The following is an 18,004-nucleotide window of genomic DNA, read 5'->3' on the forward strand; positions in this document are numbered from 1 at the left end:
TACATATAATAAACTCTGACTCATCAAAAAAAAAAAGACAATCTGATATATAAGCTCATAAGAGACTTTTAAGTCTCAAAGCATTTCATTAAGATATCCAAATAGTCAAGAAAATATAAAAAGAAGCTCAACATCATTAGTTATTAGGAAAAGTCAAATCAAATCACAACGTAATATTGCTATATATAAATATATATACCCACTAGAATGGCTAAAATGAAAATGACAGATAACAACAAATATTGACAAGAATATGGGGTATTTGTATCATCAAAAACTATTGGTTGGAGGGTAAGTTGAATTGGTAACAGAACAACACACTGGAAAATATTTAATAAAATATACTAATGTTTACTATGACACAGTAGATCTACTACTAGAAATACATATCCAACTGGGATTTTTTCCCACAAAAATACATATACAAGACTGCAATACTGTTTCTAGCCACACAACTTGTGATAACATATATACATGTATTTCCCAAATGCCCATCAATAGTATAATGGATTAGTACATTGCTGTATGTTCACAAAATGGAATACCATTATAATGAACTACAACTATACACAATAATGTGAATGACACAAATAGTATAATGTGCAGAGAAAAAAACAACAACATAAACTAGACACAAAAATTTGCATACCGTGTGTTCCATTTACATAAAGTTAAAAAAAAATACATGAAATCATTCCATGGAAATAGCAGTTAGGATAGCGGGGAGTCTTCTGAGTTGCTCAATGACTGGAAGGAGGCACAAGGAATGCTTCTAGAACGGTGTTTGTATTCAGGTTCTTGACTTAGATGCTATTTTCATGGGTGTGTTAACTTCATGAGAGTACCTTGAGCTGTAAACACATGGTTTGCTCACTTTTTTACAGGTATATTTTACTTCCAAGGAGACTTTTGAAAAATAAGATTATTTTCTTCACAGAAGCTCAACTTGTTACTTTCTTAAACCTTGAAATCCACAGAAAGAAAAATCTTTTAAAAGGCAAGGTTAAGATACTCTTAATAGTAATTTAGGAAATTTCTAAAACAATAGGTATGACCACTCATTCCCTCTTTTCCATAATAAATTTGTAATTTATCCATAAAAATGTTATTTGCTTTATTTTAGGATTGTGGCAATACATTCAATTTTTTTTTTCATTTTCTTAAATATAATTCATTTCATAAGTAAAGGTTGTTCACCCATTTTAAATCACAGCTAAAGAAATGGAAACTCAGAGAATATAACACTTCTCACACAACAATTAAGTGGGTTAGTGGGGGTTTATAACTGAATTTGCCTGACTTTAAGGTACATGTGCTTTAACTCAGTCACCTGTCTCCAGATATGTAAGGAACTAAACTGATGTGTCCCCTTTACTATGAATCTTAGTTTGCCAGGCTGCTATGACAAATACCACACACCAGTTGGGTTGACAACAGAAATTCATTATCTCACAGGTCAGAGGCTAAAAGTCCAAAATCCAGGCATTGGCAAGACCATGCTTTCTCCCTGGAGACTATAGTGTTCTGGAGCTGGCTTGCAGAAATCCTTGGGGTTCCTTGGCTGGCATCACTGCCTCCTGCTGCATGGTGAACTCTCTCCTTGTGTTGCTCTCCTTGTCTTCTTGTCACTGTCTCCCTGTGTGGGTTTCCAATGACTTAGGCCTCTGGTTCCTCCCTGAGGCTTTCTTTTATTGGCCATGCCTAAATTTCTTCTGTTTGTAAAGTACACCAATAATATGAATTAAAACTCACCCTGACTCAGTTGGCTACAATTTATCTAAAAATAACGTCTCTGAAAGGTCCTATTTACAAATAAATTCAAACCCATGGGGATGTGGATTAAGATTAAGAACATACCTTTCCTTGGGCTACATAATTCATCCTATCACACATGGTAAGCGCCCTAAAGTTCTGCACTAAATGATGCGGTTAGCCCAAGCTCCAGTGACACTCCATCTTATTTGTCTAACTTTTTCCCACTGAAGACTTCCATATTCCATTGATCTCACCTTGCAGGGTCTTAGAACCAGTCCTTTCCAGGCCTCAAGTTAGAGTTGTTTATCATCTCCTTCTGCTGGATTTGGTGAGCTCTGTGCTGGGCTACGTATTTTAAATGTGGTATATTTTCCAGTGATTTCTTCTATAAAATATAGGCCTTGCAGGAAGCACAGCTTCTTTGAAATACCCCTCAGAGTTATGCACAGCATTTTGCAAAAGGGGAGGTGGCTCAAGTAAGCATTTTGACTACAAGCGATTTCTTACAGAATGAGCAACGCTTTTGGTACCAGTGGGATTGATGAGGGCATTCCAACAAGCAAGATCCAACACACTCAGGTGGGACAAGAAGATACACCTGATTATCCACAGAGCAAGCTTCATACCTTCCTTAAAGAAAATGTACAGTCTCTGGGTGTAAGTGATCTTTAGTCCTGTAGACATTTGGGGGTGGGTATGGAAAATTAAATGGGCTATAATTTTATTTGGAATAGATTGTTATGCCAGATTATAAAATTAGAGAATATGGGCAAAAATATATCTGAAAATATATAGGTCAAATGTCTTGGTTTGAGTGAGTTCTGGGCACCCAGAAATAAACAAAATATTTCCTCTCAAATATTATGTTATTGTGAAACAATGTCCATTCACAAAACCTGTTAAACTAATGCAAATTCTCAACTTTCACTCTTCTGAAGAGTGAAGGTAGAAAAGTCACATGATTCATGTGTGAGCTTGAGATTCAGGGAAAGAGAAGTCTAACAAGAAGTGTTTCTACTTCTTCCTCACATCCTTATTTTCCTTCCTCCAGGTAGCACAGATAATGATTGGCTTGAAATGCTTCTTATTTGGGGTAATTTGGAGTTTTTTCCCCTTGTCTACCAACTTCAGAAAAATTTTCTCCTGCTTTTATACAGGTTACCCATTCTGGGCTACAATGTCTGTGAGTATAACTTTTATTTGAAAATAAAAGAAAAATATATTTAAACAGTTTACTCATTTTATAGGTAACAGTTGAGAATCTCCTTAATAGAGGCACAGTAGTAAGTACTTGAGAGAATTTATAAGCAAGAAAACTGAAGTAGACTCAGGACCAATTTCAAGTGTATGGGGAAAAAAAATGCTCTTAAGTCAAATCGTCTCTCCTTTGAAGGGAGATATCATTCTGAACTGAGATGATTCAAGCATGTTTCAGTGAGTAAGTGGACTTTATAGTTGGAATATATAGATTTTGAAGTGAATGTGTGGAAAGGATCGTTTTTCCAATCTAAATTATAACCAGTTGCATCTAACTTGAGTTCTCATTTCATCTTCTCTCCACTTCAAAATTCATCTGTCAATGTACCAATCTCCTTTTCTTTTGCTTTTATTATAGCTTCAAAGGAGGAATTACTTTTATATTTTTTAGAATGAACTTTTTCACCTCTATTTCTTTTTTCTTTTATTTTTTTCTTTTCTTTTATTTATTTTATTTATTCATTTTTTAAAATATATTACATTTAAAAAATATGAGGCCCCCATTCACCCCCACCGCCCCCACCCCACTACTCCCCCCACAGTAACACTCTCCCCCATCATCATGACACATCCATTGCATCTGGTGAGCCCATCTCTGGGCATCGCTGCACCCCATGGCCAATGGTCGACACCATAGCCCACACTCTCCCACTTTCCATCCAGCTCTATTTCTATCTTCACTCTCACTTTGAGAAGTCTCCGTTCCAAAAATGTTTCCATCTCTCTTTCTAGGAAATGGATAAAAACCAAAATATATCTATATTCAATTCAACTATTTATTCTTTAGCAATATTCTGTCAGAATATAAATTGACCAGGGAAGATCTGTGAGGTAGGTTAGATCACCTAGGGTGGTTGTCTGGAGTGGAGGATGGTTGAAGTAAACAAGAAAAAGTTCTCACTTGTGTCCTCCCTGTCTTATGAACAGTTCATCATTTCTGGATCTTTGACTATCTTATCTGCAAAAAAACCCACAAAGTTTCTGGTAAGTATCATTTTCCCTTTTCTTCAATTATAAGTAAATGAGAACACTTGACTCCTGACTCCCTACACAAAGCCAAACCACCACAAGATTTGACTATTTCAATAAATTTCATCTACTAACTTGGACCTTTAGTTTATTCAATGATCTGGATAATTCCTGTGTGGAAAATGAAGCAGGTAATTGATTTCTCGTGGAAGGGGAAGACGTCTACCTCTGTGAATTTTAGACAACCTTAAAAAAAATTCCCAATAAGGAGCATAGTAAGCAAGTCTTTACATATAGACCCCTTCTTACAATGGATGTGCATTTTGGAAGCCTGAAGTGTTTGTGTGTGTGTGTGTGTGTGTGTGTGTGCAGTGTGTGTTGAGGAGGGCTGTTTCTATCCAGAGTAGACATATTAAAGATCAATGATTACTCTTCCTAATGAAACTGGAGCAAATAAACGCCCCCTCACGTTGGTCCTGCACATGACCTTTTATTTGTGGAGGATCGGTTTCTTCCTTCTTCCTGTGATCTGGTGTAGATTGCCAGCAAACTGATTTGGCAACCAAGGAAACTGTGGTTGTGAAGAATCCCATACACTAGTCAATAAACATAGGATATGCCTCAAGGATACTGCAGAAGACATGTTCACATCCGAGAAGAATTTGGTAATAAAAAGGCTATGAGTCTTTTCAATAAATACATCCTTCTCTTTCAGATTGGAGTCAATATTGGAGCTAACATCATCAGTACAGTACTTTCAAGTATTGGAATGCTTCTTCTCTCATCAAATTTATTTGATATATTCTTCTTTGACTGCTCTGAGTTTAGTGAATGTTCATTGGCTAAATCTTATACAACTGTAAGTATTTTTCATTGGATGGCATTTTCACATCTAGCTTTTTACTCCAGGCTACATTGTCCTACATGAGTAAAGTCTAAAGATAAAGTTTCTAAATGTTGAAAAATAATAGAAAAAAATGGAATAACGCATTTTGTTAAAATACTCCTCAATTTTAGGATTGTAAAAGTGTGTGTCCATGTTGGTGTGTTTGTGTTTGATATACTTTTACCTTTGCAAATTTTCTCTAATGCATGTACATTGTTATAATCACAAAATAATAAAATGGCTCATAAATCAATATGCACAGAAAAGAGAGGCTTGATATGGAACACTAATTGATCATTGGCTTGTGGATTTCAAACAGTTAAAATAATACAAATTTTGGGAGATGGGCCTGACTCCTCCCTACATTTACTTAAGATATCAGTAAATTATGGGCAAACCCATCCTTTCTGTGGATAAAATTGAGTAACATGGGTTTAAAAATTTTTTTTTGCATGTGAAATCCCAGTGAGTTGATAGTCAGTATTTGTCTAATACTTAAGAAGAAATAATTAAAATAAATATATCTAATAACTCTAAAATACCAAGGATGTTATCTTGAAAGGGTTGTTGCCACATAGATTCCCATAATCCATATTTATTTCTATATGACTATATTTATGGGTGCTGTCTGGAGCAAGGTTTATGTTGAGACTCAATGCCCTGTTTTAATGGAATGACCATATCTTGGACGGAAAATGCAATGGTCCGCAACTATCCACAGTGTAATTCCCCACCCTTGCCACTGCTTGATCACTCTGAGAATTTTATAGACTGAAACTTGGTGGAGAAACCTAAACTCTAGACCTCTTTTCTCTTTGTTAGAGTATTGTCATCCTTCAAATGATATTGACTTCTGTAGAAATTTCCATTTCATTCTCACTCTCTGGACTTACATATAACATGAATGGCACTGAGATCAGCTGGGTAAGTAGCCTTCTTTATTGAGAAGGTGAGGAGGCATTTAAAGTATTTCACAGAACAATCTCTTGTGCTAATTATTAACATTTATCTCTGATTAGACATAGAATTGGCAAAGTATTGGTAAGATGGGAGATAACTGGGTTAGAGAACAATAATTACCTGCTGTACTCACCAGCAACTCCACTTTCTAAATATTCTTTTTTTTATATACACTTTTATTTGTACTGAGTTATATACAGTCAGTTTCATTCATTACTCATACTTTTTTTTGTTGTTAATTCATCTAAAATATAGTGAGCATGTAGTATGCTTATTGTATTGGGAGACAAGTAAATGGCGACTTTGTTCATGAATTCAAGGAGCTGATGTTCTAATAAGTGAAATAATCAAATAGAAAAACTGTAACAGTAGTATAAGATAAAGTGGCTTCAGGAGCACAGGTGTACTCTATAATGATGTGTACTCATGAACACACATACATACTTACATGTAATCTTCCATGTGCATGTTCCACCAGTTATAGATTCTGCAAAGTCCCCCTAAATAACCAGCCTTGCTATAGCCCAAAGCTACCATGCTGATATTTGTTTCCATGTCCCCAAGACAAAAGAAAGAAGAACATATTTCACTGTGCTCATGGATGGCATTTTATTTCTTCTATGGTGTTTTGGTTTGCATAAGTCTGCCAAGGCGATATACCAGAAGTGGTTTAGCTTCTACAATGGGGGTTTATTAATTTATAAGCTCACAGTTCTGAGGCTGAGTAAAGTTTCCAAATCAAGGCATCATCAGGAGATGTTTACTCCCTGAGCTTCAGCTGTGGGCTCTCTGGACAGGGCAAGGCACAATGGCAGCATCTGCCAGTCTCTGCTTTCAGCTTCTGGTTGTCTTTAACATTCTTTCTGCTCCTGTGGCTTTCTCTCTCCTGGGTTTCACTGACTTCGGCTTCTGGTTCCTGGGGCTTCCTCTCTCAGCTTCTAAGAGTTTTTCTATCTGTGTCTCTGCATGTTTGTCCCATTTATAAAGGACTCCAGTAAAGATTAAGACCCAGTCTGTGTAACATGATCTAATCAAAGACCCTTAACTGAAGTAATTTAATGAAAAGCTCCCACCTACAATAAGTTTGCACAGATAGGAATGGATTACCTCTAAGGACATGATCTTATGGGGTGCACCTAGTTTCAAACTGTCATGTATGGAATGACTCCATTTCCTACTCTTCTCAAAATCATGTAGATGCTGGCATTGATTATAGGCCTTAAAATTTCATTGAGAAGTGCATTTTCCAGTGGTTCCTGGCAGGGCTGTAATTGCACTAACCCTCTATCCAGGCTGTTGGAAAACATTGTCCTATCTGGTTTCTCATCTTTGGGACTATTGACATTTTGGAATCCATAAATCCTTATTCTTCGGAGCTGTTCTGTTCACTGGAGGATGTTTCATTGAGAAGTGCATTTTCCAGTGGTTCCTGGCAGGGCTGTAATTGCACTAACCCTCTATCCAGGCTGTTGGAAAACATTGTCCTATCTGGTTTCTCATCTTTGGGACTATTGACATTTTGGAATCCATAAATCCTTATTCTTCGGAGCTGTTCTGTTCACTGGAGGATGTTGGCAGCATCCTGGCCTCTATCCATGAGATGCTAGTAGCTTCCCCCAAGCTCCAGTTGTGGCAAACAACAACATTGTCTGTAGATATTGCCATGTCCAATGAATGAAAAAATTGCAGTCAGCTGATAATCACTGGGATAGATAGAACATTCAGAGATCAGTTGAAAAGATCAGATGAAAATCAATAAGGATTTAGGTGCAATAATTGTCAATATGATACCATATTTCCAGGTTTCGGCCCTAAGCTGCTTGAACAGATCCAATTCTGAAGACCCTTATCAAGATTTATTGACAGAACCTGCCACTTACGAAGAGTTGGAACTGCAAGATCTAAAGTTCTAACTATGATTTTTGAGATACAATTATAAGTTTTTACTATACTGAAGCATCTAGGATCCATCATGGGAACTAAGACAGATTTCTGAGGGGAATCTTCTTTACCACTTTCTTCTCCATATCTTTCATTATGTGATTTCACACATACATTTAGCATATTTATATGTTTTACTTTATGCTTGATCAGTGAATACTATTATTCATACTCCACACAGTAATGAAACTCTTTTCATTTGGGTTATCTATTACCATTTATAGGAAAATTTAATTCCTACCTCTCACAGAGGAATTTGTTGTGAACTCCTCATATCCTTCTAGAAACTGAACATCTTTTTTGGTTGAAAATGCACTCAGTGTGCCAGCTCTTCCCTGCTTGGATGACAGTGAGCTTGAGAAAATAGAATGTATATACCATACAAGTATGTTAACATATTCTAACATTTCACATATAGTAAATACCTAATACAGCATCATAATTATATGAATGCCAGTACAATACCCTGCCATCAAATAAGCTTCTGCTTTTATTGTGTTACTTTATTTTTGGAAATTATGCTTCATAATATTTTTTAAGGCATCAACTAAAGCTTGGTTCCCTAGAAGCATACATTGAGACTAGGATTTGTGTCCATGTATTTCTTTTGAGAAATAAAAAAAAATACATGAGTAGAGAGAAGAGAAACAAGAAGAGAAGCTAGGCAAGAAGAGAAGGCAAGCAGTAAAGCATACATTATCAAACCATTTTAAACTGTTTGCATCTGGATCTTAATCCAGTAGGGACATCTTGGGAAATGTATTTATATTCCGACTATTAAAAGTTACTATTTAGAGTCTTTCCCCAAGGATTACAACATGTTCCTGCCAAATACATAGACAAAGCATCCTTCTCTGGGTTTGAAGAGAATTCTCAGCAAAGAATCCAAAATGACTGTAGAGATAAGTTTGTAGGACAAGGTTGGGGATTGATCGACATTACAAATCACTCTGTGTACCACTCAATCTACTCATTTCCACATTAGATTCTCTTTGAGCATCATAATTTCCTTTAAAAAAAGATTTACAATAAGATGTTTAAGGGATAAGCTATAATACACATAGCCACAGGTTTTCCTGAAACTGAAACGAATATACATCAATTTCTTCTTTTAAGCCTTACTTTAGATTCCTCTTTCCATCACTCAGTACTTCTGTTTGTCTCAGTTTCTTTTCAATTGGTGTAACCCAGCTTTCCCTTGAGTACTCTGAGCCTCTGACTTCATGCCCTCATCAGTCCATGGTTGTTGCAATTTTCCATTCATGGTTATTACCAGATATGGAAGCACTGAGAAGCACCCTGGTGATTGTTGGTGAGATATTCCATGGTATTCTACCTATTAGGGTCACAGACATTGGACCAAAGATACATGTAGCATCTTAGATGACACTACCCCAACTATTCAGAGAATGAAGGTATCTTAGCTGGTGATTTAAGAAATCATTCCAGTGTTCTGTCAGGAGGGATTTGAGTTTCATAAAAATTTAAACCTGCTCTTCATAGGATATATTACCAAAGAAAATATCAAAATTGCAAATAAGCACCTGGCAAGATGTTCAACATCATTAGTCATAAGGAAATGCAATTAAGACCAGGATAAGACACTGCTACACTCCTATCAGGATGGATAAAGGTTTTTAAAATATTCATAGCAAGTACTGGCAAGTATGTGGAGAATAGCAGCTCTCTTACACAGTTAATGTATGTAAGATGGTACAACCACTTCAGAAAATATTTACCTATGATCCAGTCATGATGGCTCATGCTCACACAAAGACTTGTGAACAAGTGCTAATGGCAACTTTATTGATAATAGTCCACAACTGGTTATACAACAAATGTCTATCAATAAATAAATATATAAAAACTTTGTGCTATATCCATACATTGGAATATTACTCAGCCATAAAAAAGAATTGACTATTTCTAAATAATGCAACATCAGTATATTCATGCCTAGTAAAAGAAGACAAACAGAAAAGTGCTTGACAAAAAGACAAATACTGTATGACTGCATTATTATGAACTAAATATATTGTGTAAACTCATAGAGCTAATAATTAGAATATAGGTCACGAGAAAACAGAATAAGGGTAGAGAATGGAAAGCTGAGGGTTAATCTGTGAAGAATTGATAAAAAGGTTGTTTGTAAATCTTTGGAAATGATGTAAGTAGAAATGATGAAAGCATATCATGGTGTTTATAACTAGCAGAACTATTATATGGGTATGGCAGTGGTTGAAAAGGAAAGTCTAAGGCCATGTATATTAGTAGAAGGAAAGCTAAAACCTGTACTATTGGACTGTATAAAAGTGAAACTTCATGTAAAGCACATATATAAGACTGTTATACAAAATAAATACAAATATACTAGGGAGAAGGTAAAAGAATAGCAGCTTTGTATGGCAGGGGACGCATAGAGAGATTGTGAGGTGATGAGTTTTGTTTGTTATTTGCTTATTATTATTATTATTATAATGAAAGTGCTTTAAGAATGATTGAAGTGATGAATGCACAAGTATATCTAATTAACCAAATACCATTGACTGTATACTTTGGATGGATTATGTTTATTAATATATATCAATAAAACTGATTTGTTAAAAATTGTTAAAAAAAAGAAGAGTGCTTGAGGTATACTTTCATTTATATAAATTCTAAAATGGCAAATTAACCGATAGTAAAGAAAAGCAGATCAGGGGTTTCTTGGCATTGGGGATGGAGGGTGAGGAGGGGCTGAAACTTTTAGGGGTGATGGATAAGTCCATTATCCTGATTACGATTACGATGGTGATTTCATGATTGTATACATAAATAAGAACTTTTCATATTGTACTCTTTAATAAGGCAGTTTATTGCATCTTGGTTATATCTTAATAAGGACTTTTTATTTTAAGGCATTGTTAATAAGCTAAGGACTATTCCTACAGGAGGCAGAAGCCAGAGGAGGGATAGAATGTCCCAAGCTGAAAAAGAACCAGTTCTTTGCACAATTTTTCTATCTGCCTTTACTCTCATGGGAATCAGCTCGACTTTACAGAAATATAGGAATCATGTCTTGCCACACATAAAACTAAGAATATACTATTTCCTGGCTTTGCAATCTGGTTAGAAATCCTCATAAAGTATAGATTCAAGCTCCTTGTCTTTCTCACATTACCAGACTCACATTGGTCAATCTTGTGTTTATAGCTTTCAATGGTACAGGGTTTTACCGGTTAATGTCCACCCATAACCCAATTGACAGGTTGATATCTTATCACATCTTCAGTTCCTCTAATTTATCCTCATGCTGGAAGAAGAGCTGCTACTCTGCAAATTGGAGGCTAGAAGTAGGAGATGTCTTTGCTCAAGGTTTTACTCATTTAGTATGGGTCTTTGAAAAACACTTTATTGAATCTTTAAGGAAGTTAAGTGGAAACCAACTTGATTCTTTCAATAACCCTGAAAAGGATAGGATCTAGATATTATTTCTCATATTCTGTGTCCCATAGGGAAGGTGAGATACCCTGGAGAGGTTCCTCTTTGGGGGACCTAATCTGATTGTGACCACCAGATGAGTATATGAATTGTTTAACTCTCAGCAACAAGTCATGTCTCTCCATAACTAGGGACTATTTTGCAATAAAAGAACAAACAAACAACGTATGTTAATTTTCTTAGATTTTTTTTTCTTTGAATGTCGCTCAAACTAGGACCCATTTTTAGCTTGGTCATTGTGAAACCTACTCTTTAATAGAGCTTAAAAAATAGAACAATTCAATTGCAAGTAAAGGTTTCAGTGAGTTACAGACTGTTTTACTAATTTTCTATCAAACTGTTTTTAAAATGAAAATTACTAAAAACAAAGTAAAAGTAGTGAATCTTAAGATATAATGTTATGGAGATTTCATGGGAGTGCCAAAATAAATAATGACTAATACTATTGAGCACTTAATATATGCCAACAATTATTCTAAGCAAGAGAAATTTATCAACTCATTCATTCCTCACAACTATTCTTGGTAAAGCCCTATTACTACCATCACTTTGCCAATTAAGGAAATGAAAGAGAAGTTAGGTGACTTGAACAAGATATATTAGAAGTAGAGGATGGCATGATTGAGGGTAACAGATAGCAGAATAGACCCATAAAAGTATAATGGCCTGAATATAATAGAACTTCATTTCTCACATGTAGAATAGTTCAAGTGGAGTGCCCCTAGTCAGCAGGCAGCTCTGCTCCATATAATGATCCAGTGACTCTGGTGTCTTCCATCTGGTCTTTCTGCCAGAAAGCGGCAATAGGTCAGTGCCTCCTGTGGGAGCAGGCATGCCTTGTTCAGTGCAAGGAGTTTGTGTGGCTAGACAAGATGACCCAGAGTGAAACGTGCTGGCTAAAAGGATAGAGGGGTAACCTGCCTTCATATTCTTAATTCGTGATCATCAATGCTTTGTTTTTATCCAAATTATTAGAAATATTTATATCCGTGTCATAAACAAACTTCGGGGGATCAATATCCACTGAGGAGAGAGCAAGAGAAGGTAGGAAGGGAAGAAGAGGAAAAGAGGAGGAAGGGAAGGAAAGAAGAGAGAAGCACTTTATAAAAAAAAGAAATCATAATGTATGTAGTCTCATATTACATACTTTTCCATTTAGAGCATTGCAGAGAGTCATAAATGCTGTTAAATGCAGCTGTAGTTCATTTTCACTGCTCTAAAATGTTCTTTGGTGTGTGTATATATATCTTCCGATATGCAATATGCAGTTATTTATATTTGCATCCTTTCCAATTGTTTGCTATGACCATCACTGCCTTTGTGTTTCCTTTTGCACATCATTTCTATTGCATATATGTACACATTTACTGCTGGATATAGATGTTGGAGTAGAATAATCTCTAGGAAACATAATATATAACTTTATAGGAAGATATTAAATTGCTTTCCAAAAAGTTTTTATCAGATTTCCCCTTCAAAATATGTGTAAATGTTGACACTGATTGACATCACAGTCACATCACTTGGTGTTGTCAGAGTTCCTAATTGGTGTGTAGTTGTAGCACACTGTTGTCTTAATCTACAGTTCCCTGAATACTGATTAGACTGGAAAGCTTTCTTATGTTTTTGTTATTTGCACATTACCTTTCATGAAGTTCCTGTTAGTTAGTCTTTTCTGCTCTTTTCTACGTATTTTTAAAAATTGATTTGTAGCAGTCTATAAAGATTTGCATACGAATATTTTGTAGTTTTGCACATCATAATTACATTCTAGAAAGTTTTTTCTTGATTTTAACTCCTTTTTATTAAAAGTTAATTTATACAAATGATATAAAACAATATTTTCAATGAAATTTTTTGTTGCTTAAGAAATTCTTCTAAGTAGTATATATATTATTCTGTATTGCCTTGTATAATTTGTGATGGTTTTCTTTTCAAAACTAACCCTTCTTTATGATGTGCTTTCTTTAGCTGTGCTTTGTGAGTTCAGTTTTACCCTTTTCCCTCCTTTAGGTCTCTCAATTTGTACAGAATCATTTTCTTTAAATGATTATGTTTCCCCCCTCCCTTGAACAATATTAGTGTCTTTGAGACATTCATTATGTCTCAAATAGAAAACTCAAACTGGATGAGTGAGGGTTGCCTACTAAATAATTATTTACAAAGCTGGGTAATGAGCCCAACAGGGTTTGGGTTTAGCAACAGGCCAAACACAGCAAGAAATAATTGCTACCCCTTCATCTAAATGTTGTAGGAGGAGGTAGCAGATGTAATACTGCTTTACCCATAAGAGAAGACTTTGTGACAGCAGGAATTTTATTAGGGAGATACAGGCAGGCAGAGTTTAAATGGCCTTAAAACCTGAATGTATACAATTGGTTGGCCTTAACCTGAAGTTACAGGGCAAGAGAATATAGTGATGTATCCCATCAGATCAGCCTTCAAAAGCAAAGAGGAACACAGAACAGATAAAAGTTTAGAGAGGATCTTGATGAGAGAAGTGGAAAATATTCAACTTAATCCTATCTGAAATTGCAATTTATTTATGTCTTTTTCTTTTTTTTCTCTTTATTTTTTTAAAAGGTTACATTAAAAAAATATGAAGTCCCCATACAACCCCACCCTCCTCACCCCACTTCTCCTATATCAACAACCTCTTTCATCATCATGGGACATTCATTGCATTTGGTGAATACATTTTGGAGCACTGCTGCACCACATGGATAATAGTTTACATTATAGTTTATACTTTCCCTCGGCCCACCCAGTGACAGTGACAGTATTACCCAGGACAACTCCAAGTCCTGAAAATGCCCCCACATTATATCTCTTCTCCCCTCTCCCTACCCTCAGCAGCTGCCGTAGCCACTTTCTTTGCATCAATGCTACATTTTCTTCCATTACTAATCACAGTAGTTCCAACCTTTTTCCTTTCTATTGCAATTGTATGAACCCTTCCATTTTTTTAAAAGATTTATTTATTTATTTATTTATCTTTCCTCCCCCGCCCCTCCCGAACCACCCCCCCTTCCCAGTTGTCTGTTCTCTGTGTCTATTTGCTGTGTCTTTGCTTCTGTTGTTGTCAGCTGCACGGGAAACTGTATTTCTTCTGGTTACGTCATCTTGTTGTGTCAGCTTTCCATGTGGGCGGCGCAATTTTTAGGCAGGCTGCACTTTCTTTCGCGCTGGGCGGCTCTCCTTATGGGGCGCAATCCTTGTGCGTGGGACTCTCTTACGAGGGGGACGCCCCTGCATGGCAGGGCACTTCTTGAGCGCATCAGCACTGCACATGGGCCAGCTCCACACGGGCCAAGGAGGCCTGGGGTTTGAACCGCAGACCTCCCATGTGGTAGACGGACTCCTTATCCACTGGGCCAAGTCTGCTTCCCTGAGCCCTTCCATTGGTACCACATTGCTTTTATTAAACAGCTGAAGAACGTTAGCGCTTTCTTTCCCACATTCCTCATTTCAGGATTTGTTATTCCATATACATTTAAAATTAATTTGTTAATCCCTCAATAACAATCTTCTGGGGATAAAATATTGAACGTAGAGATCAATGTGGATATAATTGACAACTTTGTGATAGTATTCCGGTTAATAAACCTGGTATATCTATTTATATTTAATTTTTAAATTTATTTCAGTAAAGCTAGACTTAATTTTAATTACTCTATATATGTATTTCATAATATAATTATTTAAAATTACATATTCCAATTTTTTCTTGTTGTATAGATATGCAATTTATTTCTTAAAACTTTCTCATTATAGTTAACATATATACAACTCAGTATTTCCTATTTTAACCACTTTAAAGGATACAATTCAGTAATTCAGTGAGATTAATTTTACTCCCAATATTGTGCTACCATCATCTGCATCCATTACCCAAACTTTTTCATCATCTTGAGCAGAAACTCTGTACCCATGAAGAAATAACTCCCATTTCTGTCACTTTATAACTTCTAGTAACCTGTAAGCTACTTTCTGTCTGTATGAATTTACTTCCTCTAGACATTTCTTATAAATAAGATCATACAATAATTGTCTTCTAGTGTCTGGCTTGTATCACTCAACATGATGTCTTCAAAATGCATTCACGTTGTAGCATGTATCAGAACTTCATTCACTTTTATAGCTGAATAATATCGCATTGTATGTATATACCACATTTGCTTATCCATTCATCTGTTGATGGACACTTGGTTTGCTTCCAACTTTTGGTAATTTTGAATAATGCCTCTAAGAACATTGGTACACACATATCTATTTGAGTCCCTGCTTTCAGTTCTTTGGGGTATATTTTCCCAGAAGTGGGATTGCTGGTTACATTTTTCATGTACTTATTGGCTATTTCTATAACTTCCTTGGAGACATTTTTATTCAAGTCCTTTGCCCAAATTTAATTGGGTTATTTGTCTGTTGTAGAGTTGCAGCAGATTTTTGTATATTTTGTATACTAAACCTTATCAGATAAACAGCTAGCAATTGTTTTCTACAATTTTGTTGTTTGTTTTTCACTTTCTTCATAATGTCCTGTGACATACAGAAGTTTTTAATTTTGATAAAGTCTATTTTAGCTATTTTTTAATTTTACTTTTGCTTATATTTTGGTGTCATATCTAAGAAATCAATGCCAAATACAGGGTTATGAAGGTTTCCCCCAATGTTTCAGTCAAAGAGTTTTATGGTTTTAGATCTTATGTTTAGATTGGTGATCCATTTTGCATTATTTTTATATGGTGTGAGATAGAGGTCCACTTCATTCTTTTGCATTTGAATATTCAGTTTTCCCAACACCAATTATTGAAAAAACTATTCTTTCCCCAATTAGTGTATTTGGTACACTTTTTGAGAATCAGTTGACCATAGATGTATGGGTTTATTTACAAACACTCAATTCTATGTCTATCTTGATGCCACTACCACAGTGATTACCCTGGCTTTGTAGTAAGTTTTGAAAGTGGAAAGTATAGATTTTGCTATATTAACTTTTTATCCAGCCACCTTAATAATTTATCATTTTATTTGAAATGTTATTTTTCTGTACATTCTTTTAGATTTTTTACACAGAAATCCTATTATCTGCAACTAATACCAGCTTTGTGTCTTCTTTCATATTCCATATTTAACTATTTTTCTATTTATTTTCTTAAAGTACTGGAGATCCAGAATAATGCTGATTTGAAGAAGTGAGCATGCATGTCATAGGAGAGCACTTTTAATGTATAATCACCAATAATATACTGAACAACACCAACAATATACTGAATATTTAAATAGATTTCATAATTAGTTTAGAAAGTTTCCTTTTATTCTTTTATTCTTATTTCTTTTAAAATTAAGTAGAGCCGATTTTTATTAAAAGCTTTTTCTGCATGTATCTGTTGAGAATATCATAGTCTTTTTCTTATTTAACCTGGTTCTACCGTAAGTAGTATGTAAAGATTATTTTTAGTATTAAACTCTATTAGAATGTCTGGGAGGAGCTCACCTCAGTCATGATATATCATCCTTTCCCCCCATACAGCACACTATTTGATCTGCTACTTTTTTCAATTCTTACATTTACGTTCATGAGTGAGATTGACCTATACTTTACCATTTCCATAGAGCCTGCATTAGTTTTCTATTGTTGCTGTAACAAATTATGACAAATTTAGTGGCTTGAAACAACACAAATTTATTATCTTACATCCCATTAGTCTGAAATCATCAGACATGGGTATCTAAATGAATGTGCAGCAGGACTGTATTCCCTCCTGGATTTTAAAAAAGAAACTGTTTCTTTACCATCTAGGGGTCACTTATGTTCCTGGGCTTCTGGCTCTTTTTGAAGCTAGCAATCCTGGGATACATCCTTCTCACATTGCATCTCCCTGACTCTTCTTCATTGTCAATTCTCTCTCAGTGATCACAGCCAAGAAAGGTTTTCTACCTGTAAGGATTTATGTGATCAGACTGTGCTCAGCAGATAATCCAGAATAAAATCTTTAAAATAAGATATTTAACAAGTTTATTCTTTCTGCAAATTTGATTCCCCTATGTCACGTAACATATTCACAGTGTCCAAGGATAAGGATGTAGATGTCTTAGGGGATTAGTATTCTGCTGACCATACTGTTTTTGTCTAAGGTTTCATTGAAGAAGATAAAAAGAAAACTGTAATTTATATTCTGCCTGATATTGGCGAAATCTCATTGCAGTACACATCATTGGACCAGAAGTCAGAGAGGCAAAATCTAAGAGAAAGTATGGAGAACTAGAGCTGTTGGAGAGAGAAACAGTGGATATAGATTTTTTTGCTACCCCTTTTCCTAGGGCAGGGTCAGGATTTTTTCATGTCCTGCTTCCCATAACTTCCCAGGCAGATAGTTCAGATAAATCTGGATTGAGTTATAGTTGTCTAATCCCTCAGCAGTGTGGACACAGAGTTCATGATCCTAAAGCAGAACCTAAGCTTTGCTATGCTCAGGTTGAATGTTTATTTTTCCCTAGATTTCAAAAGGAAAAAGAACTGCCTACTTGCATTAAGATTTCAGGTAAGACTTCTTTATTCCCAAGTTTCCTCAAGCTAAGTTATACAGACATGCCTGATCCAGCTCTTATTCCCCCCCAGCCCCCACCCCTCACCATAGAACCCACAGCAGAGTCCTTATCAGACATGTATGGTGCTTAGAATAAGGCATGGTCTCTTCCTCACTTTGCGTTTCTTTGGAGCACACAAAACGGAAGTTATCATTTTCTCTGGTG

The 18,004-nt window shown here is 35.6% G+C and overlaps 1 long non-coding RNA gene across 1 annotated transcript; it reads left to right on the forward strand.

The window, feature by feature from the left end:
- The first annotated feature begins 2,875 nt into the window (after positions 1 to 2,875).
- LOC111760410 (uncharacterized) lies at positions 2,876 to 4,834 on the forward strand. Its single transcript, XR_009187788.1, has 3 exons — positions 2,876 to 2,938; positions 3,940 to 3,996; positions 4,697 to 4,834. It is a non-coding gene; the product is annotated as an uncharacterized lncRNA (long non-coding RNA).
- The last annotated feature ends 13,170 nt before the right edge of the window (positions 4,835 to 18,004 follow it).

Source organism: Dasypus novemcinctus, chromosome 10 (genome assembly GCF_030445035.2).
Source record: "Dasypus novemcinctus isolate mDasNov1 chromosome 10, mDasNov1.1.hap2, whole genome shotgun sequence".
Classification (NCBI taxonomy): domain Eukaryota; kingdom Metazoa; phylum Chordata; class Mammalia; order Cingulata; family Dasypodidae; genus Dasypus; species Dasypus novemcinctus.